This window comes from Staurois parvus, unplaced genomic scaffold, assembly GCF_062004578.1.
Source record: "Staurois parvus isolate SC_StPar_1 unplaced genomic scaffold, SC_StPar_1.0 ptg000466l, whole genome shotgun sequence".
NCBI lineage: Eukaryota > Metazoa > Chordata > Amphibia > Anura > Ranidae > Staurois > Staurois parvus.
Window position 1 is genome coordinate 675391 of NW_028318262.1, and position 17512 is coordinate 692902.

A 17512-nucleotide genomic window follows, 5' to 3' on the forward strand; every position below is an offset into this window, starting at 1 on the left:
CTGCAGATAAAGCACATCTTGTTCGTTTAATTTCAAATCCATTGTGGTGGTGTATAGAGCCAAAAATGTTAGAGTTGTGTCGATGCCACAATATTTATGGACCTGACTATAGTTATGAATGCACTTACCACTGTTCCTTGCACTCTGCATTACTTACTACTGACCTCTGAATTCTGTTACTTCCTACTGACCTCTGCACTGTGCATTACTTACTACTGAACTCTGCATTACTAACTATTGACATCTGCACTGTGTTACTTACTACTGCACTCTGCTTTACTTACTATGGACATCTGAACTCTGTTAATCCTGACTTCTGAACTCTGCAAAACCACTGAGCTCTGAACTCTCTGTTAGTATCTACTTAACCTAGGATTCTGCACTGCATACTATTGACCTTGCACTCTGTTTACTTAATACTGACCTCTGCAATCTGTGTTACCTATTACTGACCTCTGAACTCTGTGTTAGTATCTACTGAACCATGCACTTTGTGCTACATGCTATTTACCTCTAGACTGTGTTTTACTTAGTACTGACCTCTGCACTCTGTGTTACTTACTATTGACCTCTGATCTCTATGTTACTTACTCCTGCCCCCTGCACTGTATTACATACTACTGACCTCTGCCTCTCCACCTCCCCTCCTAATATTCGGCCAGTCCACAGTGAGCCCCAAAGGGGCCTAAGTGTGTCTTCATGACCACCAATCTCCCCATATGACTATGTATTGTCATGATTGTGTCAGGAACATGGTGCCAGCCCTCAGGCTAAAATGAAATGTCTGCCTGTGTTTACTGTATGAATCCACTACCGGGCCTGGCCTGGACTACTGACCACACTTCTGCCAAGTGAATCTGTACCTTGTTGTCCAATTGCTGTCGACTTCTGCCTGTTTCTGACTCTGATTCTGCTTATGTGCTGTTGTTCTTCCACTCGGCTGTCATTTGACAAGGTTTGGGACCTGACTCCACCGTTAACAGGACTTGGCATCTTCACAGTGTATTGCCAGCTGTACATCTGCTCATCATATACCAGAGCTCCCCAGTTGCTGTCTACATCTTGGCACTTGTGCCTTTCCTTCACCCCTGCAGACCCTGTCTCAACATCCTTGTGCTCAGACAGGAATTGTACAAAAGGCCACCCTCATGATCTCAGACTTAGCATACAGGTACATGACAGATTATCTGTTTGTTGCTCATGTATTGACATAATTACCCATATGTTGCCCACTTATTTAAACAAATGCTTACATATAGAAGAAAAAAATGTAGCAAGTTGCGTCATCAAGACCTGGGGATCTTGCCAGCAGAATGCCAAGGTCTAGTGAGTATAAGGGAGTAAGGATGAGTTTTTGCCAGAGGTGATTTTGTCAAAGTTGGTGGCAGGTTACATTTGAGCGAGGTGGTTATTTTTTCCTGGGAGCTATTTGCCTGCTATACTTACCCTTGACCTCTACACAAACTCCTGACCTCTACATTCTCTGTTACTTTCTCCCAACCCCTGCACTCTGTGCGTTATCCATTACTGACCCCTGCACTATGTATTATGCATTCTTGACCTAGAGTGGCCCCTTCTACTGTTAGGGGAATTTGGTCATAACCATCATTTGTCATGATGCTCTTTGTGTGCCTCTATTGGCCCTGCTTATGCCCCACCCCATTAAAAATGGGAGTGGTCATGAGGGTTCCCCCAGATTTTATTTTGAAAATTTGGTCACCATACACTACAAACTACAGCCACACGTGAGCCTATCATTACAAGGTAAGGCAAACAAACAACACATGGAATATAACTATACTAATACCTAGTTAAAACAACGAAAACATTTGAAAATGTACAATACTTTTAAGGCTGACAACAATCATAATGAAGTGCCTTGTTCTGGATAAATACTGCTGTATTGATACTGGGTTATATGTTATGCTGTAAACAAATCACTTATGTATAATATTATTTCAGTTTGTTGGGAACAATGTGTGCTCTGTATGGGAGGAGAGAAGTTACAATACGATAAAAAGTAAGCCTCTGTACTGATATTGGGGGGAGTAGTATGTACTTTTACAATGACTGTGTACATTCCTTGTTAGGTGACTTTTTCCTCAGTTTCCCATGGAGCAAGGGCAGTGCTTTTGACTAATAAAACATTTATGGCTTACCGTAGAACATAAGGACACCACTCTACAAATGTACATCTTGCATATTTTGAGAAGCTTCATTACTAAAATATGATTATTGGTTTTAAAGAACAAAATATGAAACTAGAGTCTATTAGTCAGTTTTTATGATGTTTATCACATTTTCCAGATCTTTTTCTATCACATACTTTCCAACTACAGCAGAGAAAGAGGGACAGCCCGGCAGGGACAATATGTGCACTGTGTCCAGTGCACCACTTGGGAAAATAGATGTGGCTACATTGCACTAAATATTGGCCGTGGCTTAAAAGGACATGATTAGATAGAGTCTAAGTTTGCTAACAGTATACACTGTACATATATGTTGCAGTTCTCGTACACCCTAAATAGTCCTCATTACTGTTGTTTTTTTATGTCTATTTATTGAAAAGAACATTTGTACAAATTAAAGATAGAGATACAGTATATATATATACACACACACACACATACACATACATATACATACACACACACACACACACACAAATGACAACAAAAAAGACACAACCTAAGTAATAAGAATAAAACGCCATCTCATCACAGCACAGATCCATGTAAAAAAAATAAGAGCAAACTACAAATAATACATATCAGTTACAGGGGTTCTAGATGAAAAAATCTAACCAGCATTTCCAGCTAATCAAATTGAAATATGGCATTGCCTACAAAGTATATTTGCTTCTCATATCCAATACTGTTTTTCAAATCTTGCACCCATTCAGATATCGTAGGGGGAGAAACTGAAACCCATTTAGCGATGATCATTCTTCAGGCAATTAAGAAAACTCTAGAAACTGCCAAAAGTTTATACTTATTCAAAAGAGAAGACTCAAAATGCCCCAAGATACATGTCAGTGGATCTATACTAAGAGGAAGACCTGTTACATTATTAATAATTTGGAAATCTTCCATACAGTATTATTTAGGCTTAGAACAGCACCACAGCAGGTAAATTAGGTCTCCCTGCTGTTGACCACATCTGTTGCAACAAGAATCTTGCCGCAGACCTATACTTCAAAGAAAATAAAGTATAATAATCCCGATGGATAATGAACAATTGCATGCTGGTACGAGGGTGAAGGAGAATTAAGAGGAATCTTTTGCAGAACCTCAGACTTCATCAAGAATATGGCCTATCTCTTATTCCCATTTCTGTTTACATGGAGCTGGGTGTCTCAACAAAAATTTAGGTAAAAGTTGAGCATAAATCTCGGCAATGAGACCCTTTGAATCCCAAATCCCAACAATTTTATTAAATAACAGAGTATCTTCAATTAATAAGCTCCCTGAAAGGAAGCGGTTTGGGTCTGAAAGGCATGTCTGATTTGAAGATACTGATGGAAAGACCTTTTGGCTACAGAAAATTCTAACTGCAATGGCTGAAATGAATTGAAAAATTGATTTTCACATAGATGGCAGATCATCAGAATGCCTCTTCTGGCCCAAACCTGAAGCCCCTGCAGCTTCCCAAATTCAGGAAGTAAATCATTAGACCATATAGGGGTAAACCAGGTATAGCCAGTAATACCAAGTAACTCTTTTACAGATGTCCAGGCACGTCCTATCAAACAAACAGTAGGGAATTGTGATGGAGATTTAAGATATGCTGAAGTCTCCATGGCATATAATTGCTAATACCCCTTTAAACAGCCCCTTAATCAATTTGTAAGAGATTTTTGTGGAGGAGTGGCCTTTCCAGTCATTCAAATGCTGGAGTTATGTTGCCAAAATGGTACAGTCAGGGATTCGGTACTGCCAAGCCTCCCATATTCCTGGGGTATTGACGGAATTCCAGCCTAATCCTAGGTGGTTTATTCTTCTAAATAACAACATCTCTAAAGATACCAGACATTTAAAAAATTTAAGGGGAATCCATCAAGAGGAATTATGTAATATATATAATAGTTGAGACATCCAAATTATCTTAATCAAATTGGCACATCCCACCATAGAGATGTGTAACTTACACCATAACGTGAGCTGTGACCTGAAATGTGAAATCAGTGGAACCTGGTTAAGAGTAATTTACTGTTCTACAAATGAGTCTCACAGACACATTCTGTATAAATCTCAAGGATCATAATAGCAAATAAAACGCCTCTATTAGTATCCCCAAAAAATCTTGCGCACCAAATAAATAAAATAAGTGAGCAGCAAGCATAAAGTGACAAACACTAAAATAATATAGAAAGGATGCTGAAATACGTACATATACATTGTGGTTTGCAAGCGGTTTAATGGGGTTATGGCTGAAGATATCAGCCATAACCCCAGTAACCTTTTTATTTTAGCCGGCGGCTGGCTCATTAACCACTGGATCGCTTTCAGTAGCAGCGAGAGGACCCATCCCCCCCTGCTGCATGCCAGTGTTTCTTGGGCTTACCGTTTCAACTGGTATGCCCAACAAACGATCTGATGGTGCGGCTGGCTGGTCACAGAGGAGATGAGAGACTCAATCTCTGATCACCTCTATGGCTTTGAGGATTGGAGCAACGTCACCTCTGGTTCAGGACGGATGTAAACTATTTTTTTTTTTTTTGTGAGCCAAGGTCTCCCCTTAAATAGGACCTGTCATCCTTATTTCTATTACAAAGGATGTGTACATTCCTTGTAATGGAAATAAAAGTGATTAAAAAAAAATAGAGGGACAGTGTAAAAATAAAATAAATAGGACATTTTTTTTTTAAAGCTCCCCCCATCCCTCCATGCTGAAGTGAATGCATACGTAAGTCGCACATGCATATGTAAATGGTGTTCGCAGCACACATGTGAGGTATCGCTGCAAACGTTAGAAAAAGAGCAATAATTCTAGTGTTAGACCTCCTTTGTAACGCTAAAGAGTTAAACTGTAAAAATGTTTAAAGAGTTGCCTATTTAGATTTTTAAGTACCATAGTTTGTCACCATTCCACAAGCATGCTCAGTTTTAAAGCACGACGTGCTGGATATCTATTTACTCACCTTAACATCTTTCATATTTTACCAGAAAATTGGGGTATATATGGTGTTTTATTTTATTCATTAAAGTAGATTTTTTCCCAATAAAATTGTGTTTGAAAAACCGCTGTACAAATACCATGTGACATAAACAAAATTGCAACAATCGCCATTTCATTATCTAGGCATCTTTGCTAAAAAAAATATATGTAATGTTTGGTGGTTATAAGTAATTTTCTAGCAAAAAATACTGATTTAAACTTGTAAACAAAAAGTGCTAAAAAATGAAGGAAAAAACATGCATTATCATCCTCTACCATTAACATCAACCATAACTAAACACAAATAGCATCAACATGCTTAGTATTTCAAGCTCAAACATTAAAGTGCATGTATATGCAGTGAAAAAAAAAGTGATAATGGTTTTCAAACTGGGATCATGAAAATACTGTATATAAATGAACATCTTTTTTAAATGTCCAAGAGTAACTGAATGAAAAATCTTGTAATCTTGCATCCGTGATGCACTCTTGTGAATTATTATCAGTGATGCCTTCACCAAAACTCTTGTGGGCGCTCCCTCACCTTATTAATGTGATCTTTAAAGAACAAGGGTGACACCACATGTTACCACACCGGGTGACACCAACCCTAGGGACGCCTCTGCCCTGTACATCTAAAGCAGTCTTCTTCAGTCTGTAAATTCACAGAGTGTCTCCTCAGCTAAAAAGTGACAGCTGACAGCTAATACGCAGTTTAAAGAAGTTTGCATTCTGGTTATACAGTAATTGTGTGTAAGGAGTACTAACAGTTATGTTATATGTCATATTGTTAGGGTTATTATTGCTACCAGAATTCCTTTTCTTTACCTTAAGAGCAGTCTAAGAGCAGTGTAAACAGTGATTTTTTTGTTGTTGCAAGCTTCAAGCTTTCTCTAAAGCTTTCTTCAGCTTCTGTTTAGAATCTGTATATAACATTGCCAAAGTGTTACTAAACCCAGGACCCTGCATTCACTGTATCTGGTCACCCACAGTACACAAAACATGGAAATGCAATTATTGTAGTAAATATAAACTGTTAAATACATTTTCTCATCAGCAGTATATAGCAGTCTTGTAACTTAAATAAGTGTCCAGCAGAGCACTGGTTAAAGCGTGTAGGAGGAGTTTTCATTCTCCCCTGATTGTCCTATGAGGCTGCATGACCCCGACCCTCTGTCTGGACAGCGCTGATTGGCCCTGTGCTGATCACATACACTCTCCCAAGAAAAAAAACTCTCTAGCAATACACACCAATACACACCGCACATGGATTTGGAACTGTGGAAGAAGGGGAGGATCAGAGAAGGCAGCATCAAACATCCTTTTTACGAGCTGATACTTCTAGGTAAGGGTTTTTCTTCTTTGTTTTGTTTCAGTAAGATGATGGAATGCTGCTGCTACTGTTTGGTTTGGCTTTTTGCCGTTCCCCCTAGGTGCCATTGGACGTTCCGTTATTTGGTTAATACACCCTGCTGATTTGAATCTGCTTATGTATGCTTTTGTTCCGCTCTGCCCCTGCGTAGGCAAATCATGAGCATGTTGTATTCCAAAAAACGTATTTAATAAAAATATTGAAGTAGAAACATCCTTTTTACACAGTGCAGAGGATTAACACAAAGTGAGTATAACAAGCATGCGTTGCTGCATATACAGACTGATTTTACTGCTGTGGGTTTGGTAACACTTTAACAGAAGTGCTGATTGTCACTTTAAATAAGCTGCTAGCAGGCTCCATCAGGCTTTCAACAAGCTTCAAGCAGTGCTGAAGCCTGCTAGTAGCTTGTTTAAAGTGACAATCAGCACATCCATCAGAATCTGTGTTCAACATTTACAAACTGGCACAGAATAGTACTTCAACAAAGTTTGCTGAAAGCTCTGAAAATGCTTTGTAAAAGCTTGCTGTTCACACTGCTCTTATACAAGCTGAAGCCTCTGTGAAATAGACCTATCTTACTATTACACTCCCTCTTTCAGCACTTTCTTGCTGTGATGGCTGAATATGTGGGAGTGTTTAGAATCTGCAATCTTAGATGCTGGAAAATGCTTATGGCTAGCTAAGAGTAGAGTAGCTCAGAGCAGGGGCGGACTGACAACTCATGGGGGAGGTGACTAGGGATCTGGGGCCCACCAGAGGAAATAAGTGTAGCTCTCACTGTTTAGGTCCCAATGTTTTTTTTCTCAGTGGTTGTACTAGCAGCCAGGCACACTGTCACTCCTCTGGCTCAATAATCATTCTAACTGTGGGATACTGCAGCAACGATAAAGAGGTTGTAAACCACAGACATGAATTATGAACAAAGTATATCCCTTTATTGTGTGTACTTGTCTCAAATAACAGCACTAAGAGGTTGATTTACTAAAACTGGAGAGTTCAAAATCAGGTGCGGCTGTGCATGGTAGACAATCAGCTTCTAACTTCAGCTTGTTCAATTAAGTTTTGACAAAAAATAAAAAACCTGGAAGCTGATTGGTTTCTATGCAGAGCTGCACTATATTTTGTATTCTCCAGTTGTAGTAAACAGGGGCGGACTGACCATTTGAAAACTCTGGCACTGCCCGAGGGCCCGGGGTCAGTAGGGGGCCCCATGAGATGCCCCTGGTACCTTTTTCATAGGCTTTTTTGAGTTTGGGCAAGGACACAGGGGCCCCATGATCCCCTATTGCCAGGGGGCCCCATGAGTTGTCAGTCCGCCCCTGGTAGTAAACCAACTCCTATATGTCATTTCTGTCTGCTGCTTCATTTCTCTACTATCAGCATGAATCACTTCTGACAAGTTTTCCTGACACCAAGAGAAAAATGGTGATGGGGAGTGACCTTCTGCAGATTGACAGCCTCAGCTTTGTTCCCGTGAGCTGTGTGGAGGGGGGTTGGCCTCTCTCCTCCAATCAGCTCTCATAGCTCTCCTCAATGAGCAATGTAGAGTGTAATTTCAGTTCTCCGCTTCCTTTTTTGTGAACTCTCAGACAAGCTTTATAAATTCAGCACTTTAAACAGATGTAGAGAAGAGAAGACTGGTGTTAAACAGGTACAACTTATGTAGGAGGATTTGTTTCATCTCTGTGTATCACCTGAGGCCAGTCACATCACTGGGTATATGTAAGGGTTTACAACCACTTTAAGTAATAACTGGAGGACACTAATATTCCTCCGAGAAATCTGAGCACAGTCCTTGCAGCAGCAAATAATGGGCTGAGCTATACTGGGACACCATGAACAATATCCTCTTTGCGTAACGCTGACCCTAACACAAGAGAGATAGCAGCAGCACACAGTCACTGGGATCTATCATGCTGGTCTGTACTCACTAATGTCCTTGGATAATTGAATGCCTCCTTTCAGAATCCAACATCCCCCTGTGAAGACTTCAGATCAGATCCCTGAAAAATAAGTCCCTCGGTCAGCTCCAGCAAGGTTCAGTGGAATAGGTCCCCCAGCTTAGCTGGACCTCAATGAGCAGTAGAAGTACAGTTGGACTGCTTAGGCCAGGATTTCCTCCTCCTGAACAAGAACTAATCTGTTCCAAGCCTCAGACTATTTATGCTCCCTTCCAGCCACCATCTGGGAACCCCCCCTTCACAGGGATTGGCTGGAATGCATAAATATTCAGCTGCTGATTTGACTTTCCCAGTCCATGACTTTCCAGAATCCTCCGGAAAGCAGGGGGAAGCAGTCAAGCCTGCAACCAGAGAGACAGAAAATCCCAAAATAATCACACACAGCTAAACTGATTACAGTAAAACTAAGGACTAAATTTACCTAACATAGCACCTATCTAGGAAGGTGCTACATTAGAAAGAGGGCCTATCATAAAGCAGCAAGCACAGCCCAGACATATTTGCATGGCTTACTATGAGGGGACATAGTTAAATAGGCATGGTTTAATTAATATTGGTTATTCTAATTCTGTAGAGATAAGTAGAAAGAGTATTAGGATTTTTTTCTTATCTTAATGGTTTTCATTTAGTTTTAAATAGTAGGAGAGCTGACCCTACCTACAGTCCTCTATTACCATTTATATATTGCAGAAACTGCTCACGTTACAAAAAAATTTCATAGACTGCTCACATCTAACAAAAAAATTAAACTTTCAAAATAAAATAATTCTTTTACATATGCTTTTCTGTACACATATTAAAAACAGAGAGCAAACACGTTCTGAGTCTACCTTAGAGGAGGAAATGCATAGCAACCAGCAAATGTTGAGACAAGGTATTCATGGGTCAGAATTATGAAACATACAACACAGCATACAGAATGCAGGGGTCAGGTGTATGTAACAGTGTTCTTACATTGCCGGTCACATAATTACATTGCACCAGCCCACATAAATTAAAGCCTAAATCTCAACAAACAATTTTAAAAAACAATTTTGGATAGACTGTGAAAGAATAAATCATTTCAGGTGTGTGGCCATGTTGAGGAGATTTAATAATACTTCCTGTTCTTGTGACAGAAGGATATAAGAAAGAAAGGACAGATAGAGACAGCAGTATTAACTCCTTTGCACCAATGGTATGCAAATATGAAGCCTCTTGGTGGCTAGGCTTTGACGCTGGGAGACCGCATATTTATCCAATGTTAACAAACATGTGCAGAGAGTGCACCCTGCACAGAAAGGCTTTTTGACCATGTGACCACTGTGACAGCCAATCACAGTGGTCACATGACCCTAAACCCTACAGTGGTCACATGACCCTAAACTCCGCCCCGCCGCCAAAAACCCCTTAACCTCCCTAGCGGTCTGATTATGGCCATATTTCTGTGCTCAAAGCTGTACATTTTTTTGCAAGGAAATATGTATTTTTTTTATTGTAGGCCTGTAATTCATAGGAATAACTCGTTGAAATTTGTCCGAACAAGAGTGTAGTAAACATCCCGGGTATGTTAAAATTTGAAACACGAAATCATAAATTATAATTTAATAAATAATCATAAAAAATAATAATATAATAGTAAATTTAATTCAATAATAAAATCAAACCAAAAACACTGAAATTTGAAATATAGCGCCAAGTTCACACATCACTGAGCAAAGACGCAAAATCTTTTTCAGTGTCTGATGACGAATTTCCCCACGAATCATTATCACTCAATTCTGCAAGTAGTTCTGATTTACTATCGCTGTTCTCTAGCTGGTCTAAAACCGCTTTTGACTTAAAGGGACGCTTTTTGGACACCATGGACGTTTCTCAGTTTCCAGGCAGAAAGAACAGTAAAAATGCAGGCAGGGCGCAGGACAAGCACTAGGGACAAAATGTATGTGAAATGCTTTGATACAGTAATGTTTTACTATGTTATTTTGGTGAATTTAGTGAATGTCACTTTTTGTCATTTTCAAATTTCCCGCCATTCCATCCCCGTACATCCTGACGCTCACAGGGGACGGAACCCAGACAACAGATGCTGGCATCGGCAGGAGGACATTACAGGGGACACTGCAGGAGGGACATCGCGGGAGCGCAGGACAAGGTAAGTGAAGAACAAATCCCGGAGCTGCACCGCATGGTAAGCCCGAGTGTAGCTCAGGGTTACCGCTTGTGGTACTGAAACTTTACCCCGAGCTACACTCGGGAATACCGCCAGGGAGGCTACAGAGCCTGCACACTCCTGGAATATTTACCGGCATCTCGCAGAAAGGCTTTCCTATCATGTGATCACTGTGACAGCCAATCACAGAGGTCACATGACTCTAAACCCCGCTCCACCTCTCGCCATCACAAACCCCTTAAGGGGCCTGGGTGCTCCAGGTACACTTACTGGCGCCACGCGACAGCCAATCATGGTGGTCACATTACCATAAAACCCCGCCCTGCCTCCCAATGTCACAAAGCCCTTAAAGGACTGGGAGGCACTGGTGCCAAAGGGTGAACCTGACAGCAGTTCTTACCCTCCCCTATTTTATTAGTCTATTCGACTAGGGACACCTCAGCTTATAGTAGGATCCATACAGATGCAATTATGTGAGCTACCTTTATAGTGCCAGTTATCATTTTCCCCTCAAATTACAAGTTTATGTCTTTATAAAGCAATGATCCATAGGTATAAAACATATGAAATAATATTTATGAAGATGTTGGAAACCTAATCAGGTCCAAGCAACATTGCACTAACCACTCCAATCAGCTGCTACAATAAGGACATTGAAATGATGCCTCTCTGCACAAGCTATAATATAATGTATATACAGATTTGATGTTCTACATACCTCATATCTGGTAATATGGCAGTTTTTGCAAAAATTGTCATAAGAAGGGAGATCACTCATAGGTGACTAACTGCTATTAATAGACATGCTATATAATACTTTTCATGGCACAGCGAATAAAAAGAATATTGACAGGAGCTGATGTAATGTTAGTGATGTATCCTGGCAGCACAGCTGTCACTCTGCATGCTCTCTACTCGCCTCCAGATTGAGCAGACACTGAGATCCGATCCTTCGTTGCCAGGCAGAAGAGGACAGTAAAGAGGCCAGAATGTAATAAATGGAATGTTGATGTCTTTCCTCCTCAAGTGTAAACTCCAGATAATTGTCCTGCAGCCTGTTCAATGACTGCTCTCGCCAGCGCTTGTTATTATGCACATTACAATCAATGTCCTGGCCTTAGGGTTAGAAAAAAAAACATACATTTAGAAAGTTTTCTGCATATTAATCTAATGTAACTGTGGCACAGAGATGATAACTAATAGTTTTCAAAAACAGTTCAAAGCAAATTTAGTAATTCAACAGTAAACGGTTTCTAACTAACAATATTAAAGTGAAACATCAGTATATTTAAGGAGTAAATGTACATGATATTGGGTACACCTGCTAGTTATTTGCATGCCGTACTGGGGGCTATTATACGTATCTAAAATGTGTGCGCCTATCTGACATCACCAAATATAGATATGAAGCTTATCAGAATGACTGCAGCTGAGCGGTGACATCTATTAACCACTTCCAGTCCGGACACTTTTACCCCCTTCCTGTCCAGGCCAATTTTCAGCTTTCAGTGCTATCACACTTTGAATGACAATTGTGCAGTCATGCAACACTGTACCCATATTAATTTTTTAGCATTTTTTTGAGACAGATAAAGCTTTATTTTGGTGGTATTTATTCACCACTGGGATTTTTATTTTTTTTGCTGTGTAAATGAAAAAGTCCATAAATTTAAAAAAAAAATGTTTTTCTTATACAATTTTGCAAATAAATAGTATTTCATCATAAATCTTGGCCAAAATGTATTCCGTTATCTTTTTAGTAAAAAAAAATAAATAAGCCAAATTAGTTTATAACCAAAATCAATTTTTAAACATTTTTTTATATTATTATTTATGTTTTTTTTTTTTACATACTGTCACCCTAGCAGTACAGTGTCACCATGGTGGCACTGTACTACTTGTGGGGGGCTGATGAAGATTTTTTTTTTTTTACACTGATTGCTTTTACACGCATAAAGGTTATAAAAGCAATCATTTCTCCTTCTCTCTGGCTGCATTCTTACAGCCATTGAGAACTACTGTGTGAGCTGTGATTGGTCACAGCTTGTCATATGGTACAAGGCTGTTGTGAATAGCCTTGTATCATGTGACCTCTGTGATCATTCACAGATTTCACCTGTAGTAAGCAATGATGTCACAAGTGACATCTTGCTTACTACTCTGCATGTGATCACTGATTGGCTAATCAGTGATCACATGATCGGGACCTCACAGAGAGGTCCTGTCCAACGATCGGTGTTCCACTGTGTCTGGAGGACACAGAGGGCACCGGATTGCAGTGCTGTGCACTCCCAGGGAGCTTGCACAAGCAGGGTGTGGGGAGGCCGTTTATAAACGACCACCTAACCCTGCACTGCCACCGTCTGGCCGTTTATATACAGCTGGATGGGAAGTGGTTAAATTAAAATCATAGTCACACCCTTTACTGCCCCCTACATAAACAGACTGAACTTAATTTTTTTCTATTAATATACAAGGGGCCTTGAAAAAGTTATGTGAATATATACACACGAGGGGCGGTAAAATCAAACCGGGACATTTAATTTAACAGGTATAAAAAGGGATGCTAGCGCTGCGGTACTAGTCGTAATAGTAAGTGCCAAGTGTGTCCTATTACTGGTAGGTGGCACACATGTCGCAGGCCAATCCAGAGACTGTTAATCAAGATGGCAGACAACAGTGTTAGCCCGTGCATGGAACAGTGCGTGGTGATGAAGTTTCTTGTGAATAAAGGCATAAAACCCACAGATATCTACAGAAGACTTCAAGCACAATATGGTGATGAGACGCTCAGGCGCAGCAAGACATTTGAATGATGTAAACGTTTCAAAGACGGCAGTACATTCATCAGTGACTATCCTGGCCGTGCTGGTTAGCAGACCACAGAAGTAATTCCTGTGAGCATTCAGCGCATGGAATGCCTGATCCTAGATGATCGACACATGATCTGTCATGAAATTGCACAAGAGATGAATCTTTCTGTGGGAACGGTGAACACAATGATGACGAAGTGAAGCAGGCTGTCCTAGGATGGTTCAGGTGTACTTACAAATCTTTCTATGCTGAAGCTTTCCAGGCATTAATTAAATGTTGAGATACAGTGTATAAATGTAGCAGGGGAGTATGTTGAAAAATAAATGCAGTTTCCACTCCTTGAAATGTTTCTTTTTTTTTTATATAAACTCAAAAGTCCCGGTTTGACTTGAACGCCTCTCGTATGTTAAATAAAGTGCGAAAACTTTTTGAAGAACCCTTGTACATCACTACAGGGGTCCAGGGACTGCTTAGTGATGTACAATGTCACTATGGGGACTGATGTAGTCAGAGAGAGGGACCGGATATTTGGGGGCTCCCTTATTATAAAGGTCTTGCAAAATACCCCTTCCAATGTTGGCTCAGGAAGGGGGGGGGTGCACGCTTAGCCTTGGTTCACACTGGATCAGACTTTGAAATCATGCTACTTCACTTGAGTTCACACAATTTCAAAGCTGCATGTCAATGTAACTTTAGGTGTGACTTGGCAGACATCTGTGTGACTTCATGCACAGATGTCTATGCAAGTCCCACCTGAAATCACACAAAATAGTGCAAGAACCTTTTTTTCAAATCAATGCGGCACCGCAAAGTCAGAGTCGCACCAATTTGAACAGTTCCATTGCCGACAATAGGGTGCTACTTGTCATGTGATTTGAAACTGTCTAATCACATGACAAGTCACATTGGTGTGAATCAGGGCTTCCTGCCCTCCCTTTCCTGGCCATCCAGACTGCATGCCTGGATTAGGATCTGGTATGAATCTTAAGGGGAATCCCAGGCATTTTTCTTATTTCTTTATTGGCACTTTTAAAGGGTTAACTCATACTGTTCTGTAACTTCACATGCAGGCTCAAGGCACCGCTATGAGTGTTACTTAAAGGGTTAGTGTATTTCCAGTGTTGCCCTTTAGGCCATTGTAAAGCACCCTGTCCCTGCTGACCTGTATTTAAAAAAAAAAAAAAATTCATGGGTACATGTCCTTCATGGAGGTGCCCAGCTACCCAAGCACTTTTTAACAAATGATTGAAAATTATCTTTGAAAAAGGCCAGAAAAAGATTGCAAGTTTTGGCACCCATGGACACCAATAGGGATTAGTGCTAAGTTTGGGGTTCATGGACTTCCCGATGCAGGGGCAGACTGACAACTCATGGGGCCCCGGGCAATAGGGGATCATGGGGTTCTGTATACCAGAGGCATTTCATGGGGCCCCCTACTGACCCCGGGTCCTCGGGCAGCGCCCAAGTTCCCAAATGGTCAGTCTGCCCCTGTCCCGATGGGTTACCTAACCTCCTGCATGAGAAAAAAGGAGTTCTTGCTTCACTCTAAATTTTAGGCTACTGACCCTGTACAAGTCTTCATACCCAAAGTATTGCAGTCAGAAACAAGCAGGCGACTTCGATTTTCATCAGAAGTCAACAATGGCAGCCTACATATTACTGCTAGTGCAATTTTAATTATTTTGAGTAAAACGGTATCAATGATAACAACTGGTCTGAGCTAGCAAACCAGCAATCCTGGTAGATGTCAAAAGGGTCGTTGTGCCTAAAACCCTCTTTGAGCTGGTAAGAGGATCTGCAAACTGATCAGCAACATATTTAGAAATATGCATGATGGAAAATTTGTTTCATTTTGTTTCGGAAGTTATTCATTTTTCTTCATATTTGTTGTGTTGGAATGATTCATTTTTGGAATTCCTTTTGTACATTTGAACACATTTCATATATTCGTTTTTTTCAAATCAATCTGAAATTTGAATTCGAAATATGAATTTTGAAATTTGAATTTTAGAAGAAGTATATATTTGTTTTATTTATTTCTATTCTAATCTATTATAATTTTTATTTTCTGTTCTACTGTTTTATGTTCTATTCTTTTTCTTTCCATTCTATTCTCTTTTATTCTATTCTTTTCTATTCAATTTTATTTTATTCTATTTTTTCTATTCTTTTCTATTATATTCTATAAAGCAGCTGAAGTAGGAATCTTATTTCACTTTTATACCTTACTGTATTTATTGCAATATGTTTCAATTTCAAATTCAAATTAATTTTCAAATTCGAATTTAGATAATTAATTTCATTATCTTTTATTTTTTGATTTGTTAAAATTCATTACTATCGTGATTTAAACATTTGGATACATCCGAATCTCTAAGTAACAAACATTTTGTCCGAATTTCAGTTCATAACAAAATGGATCGCACAAAACAAATTATCCCATTGTTATACAACATGAAAAATGACTACAACTTATACTTGTTTATTTGGACCCAAATACTCCAATGCAAATTATTCCTTTTTGCAATGGACCAACTGTTCATCCAGAACTGATGATTTAAAACAAATCTACAAACCAGCCTTTCAATTTAAACTGCATTCAACTTTTTTAGGGCTTGTTGGCCCTCATCAGTGCCGTGTATTGAAACCTTGGATTCTATAGAGTGGGACCAAGAGAGTTGGGGAACAACAAGACAGTGTAACCAGACAGTTTATGGCAGGCTTTGAAATTTCCACTTGTCTGCTTGCCAATGGCGAGTGGAAATTATGGTGGGGGTGAGTGTATCCCCCAGGGCCGTCTTGCTGAGCAGGCTCAGAGCTCAGGCCGGATCTGTCATTGTCACTGGGAGACTTCAGACTCCTCGATAGCTGAGCGCAGTGAAAGCAAAGGAAGGACTGTGTGCTGTGCTCTCTGCCTCCCCCTAGAGTGCAGTACCTGGCTCTGTGAGTGAACAACGAAGTACTGCAACTTTTTATAGGGGGGGGGGGGTTTGTGTGTGTGTGTATGTACATGTGTGTGTTTGTGTGTCTGTGTATGCATATACCTGTGTGTATGTACATGTGTGTATCTGTACATGTGTCTGTGTGTATGTACATGTATGTGTGTGTGTACATTTGTCTGTGTATGTACATGTATATGCATGTCTGTACGTGCCTGTGTGTGTATACATGTGTCTGTATGTGTGTGTGTGTACATGTGTCTCTGTGCGTGTGTGTACATGTTTCTGTGTGTGTGTACAGGTGTCTCTGTTTGTGTGTGTTTGTTGGCAGCAAGTAACTCTTAAGGCCTGGCTAGTAGCTCAGGACTTGAAATTTTAAGCACTGGTTTATGGTAAGGTGGTCTAGGAAAGAACCAAGAAGCTCAACATTTATCCAGCATGGTACAGCCTTTTTAAACAGAAGGAATTTATTTTAACCCACCTCACCAAAACCCATGTAGGTACACTGTTATATTAAAATAAATACAATTAAAGTGGCACCAAACTAAATCCTCTAACAGGAAGTCTGATCTAAGCAACAAAAACTAAGTCAGAATTTGGAGATTTGCAGGAGGCAGAGTGCAAAAGATTTTTGTAACTAGAGTTTGGTGTCATTATAAAATACCCAGAGGACAGCCACACATTCAGTTTTTTTTTTCATTTTGGATAGAGTAAACAAAAATTATAACCCCTGTTAGGTTTTTTTAGCCATCATTTTTGACCCTTGGGGAGATTTTGCTTTTAACTCCTGTCCCATAGCCAAAACAGAAAGTAAGAGGAAATCCCTCCAAAGTGTTGGAATCCCAAGGTTGTCACCAAAGTAACCAGAACTAGTGTCACCAAACTCTATCCAGAACTAGTGTCACCATTGGAAAAGTTCCCCTGTATCACAGTTCTGTTGACAACCCAAAATTTGGGATTTCCTTTCACTTTCACTCTAGGTTATAATGGCAACAAGAACAAATAGAGAAGGCGGATCTCTCTAACATGGGTACAGCCAGCAAATAAGACAGGTGTTCAATTCCTCCCCACTCTATCCGAACTAGAAAAGTTTTAAAGTTTTATATTCGTTCCC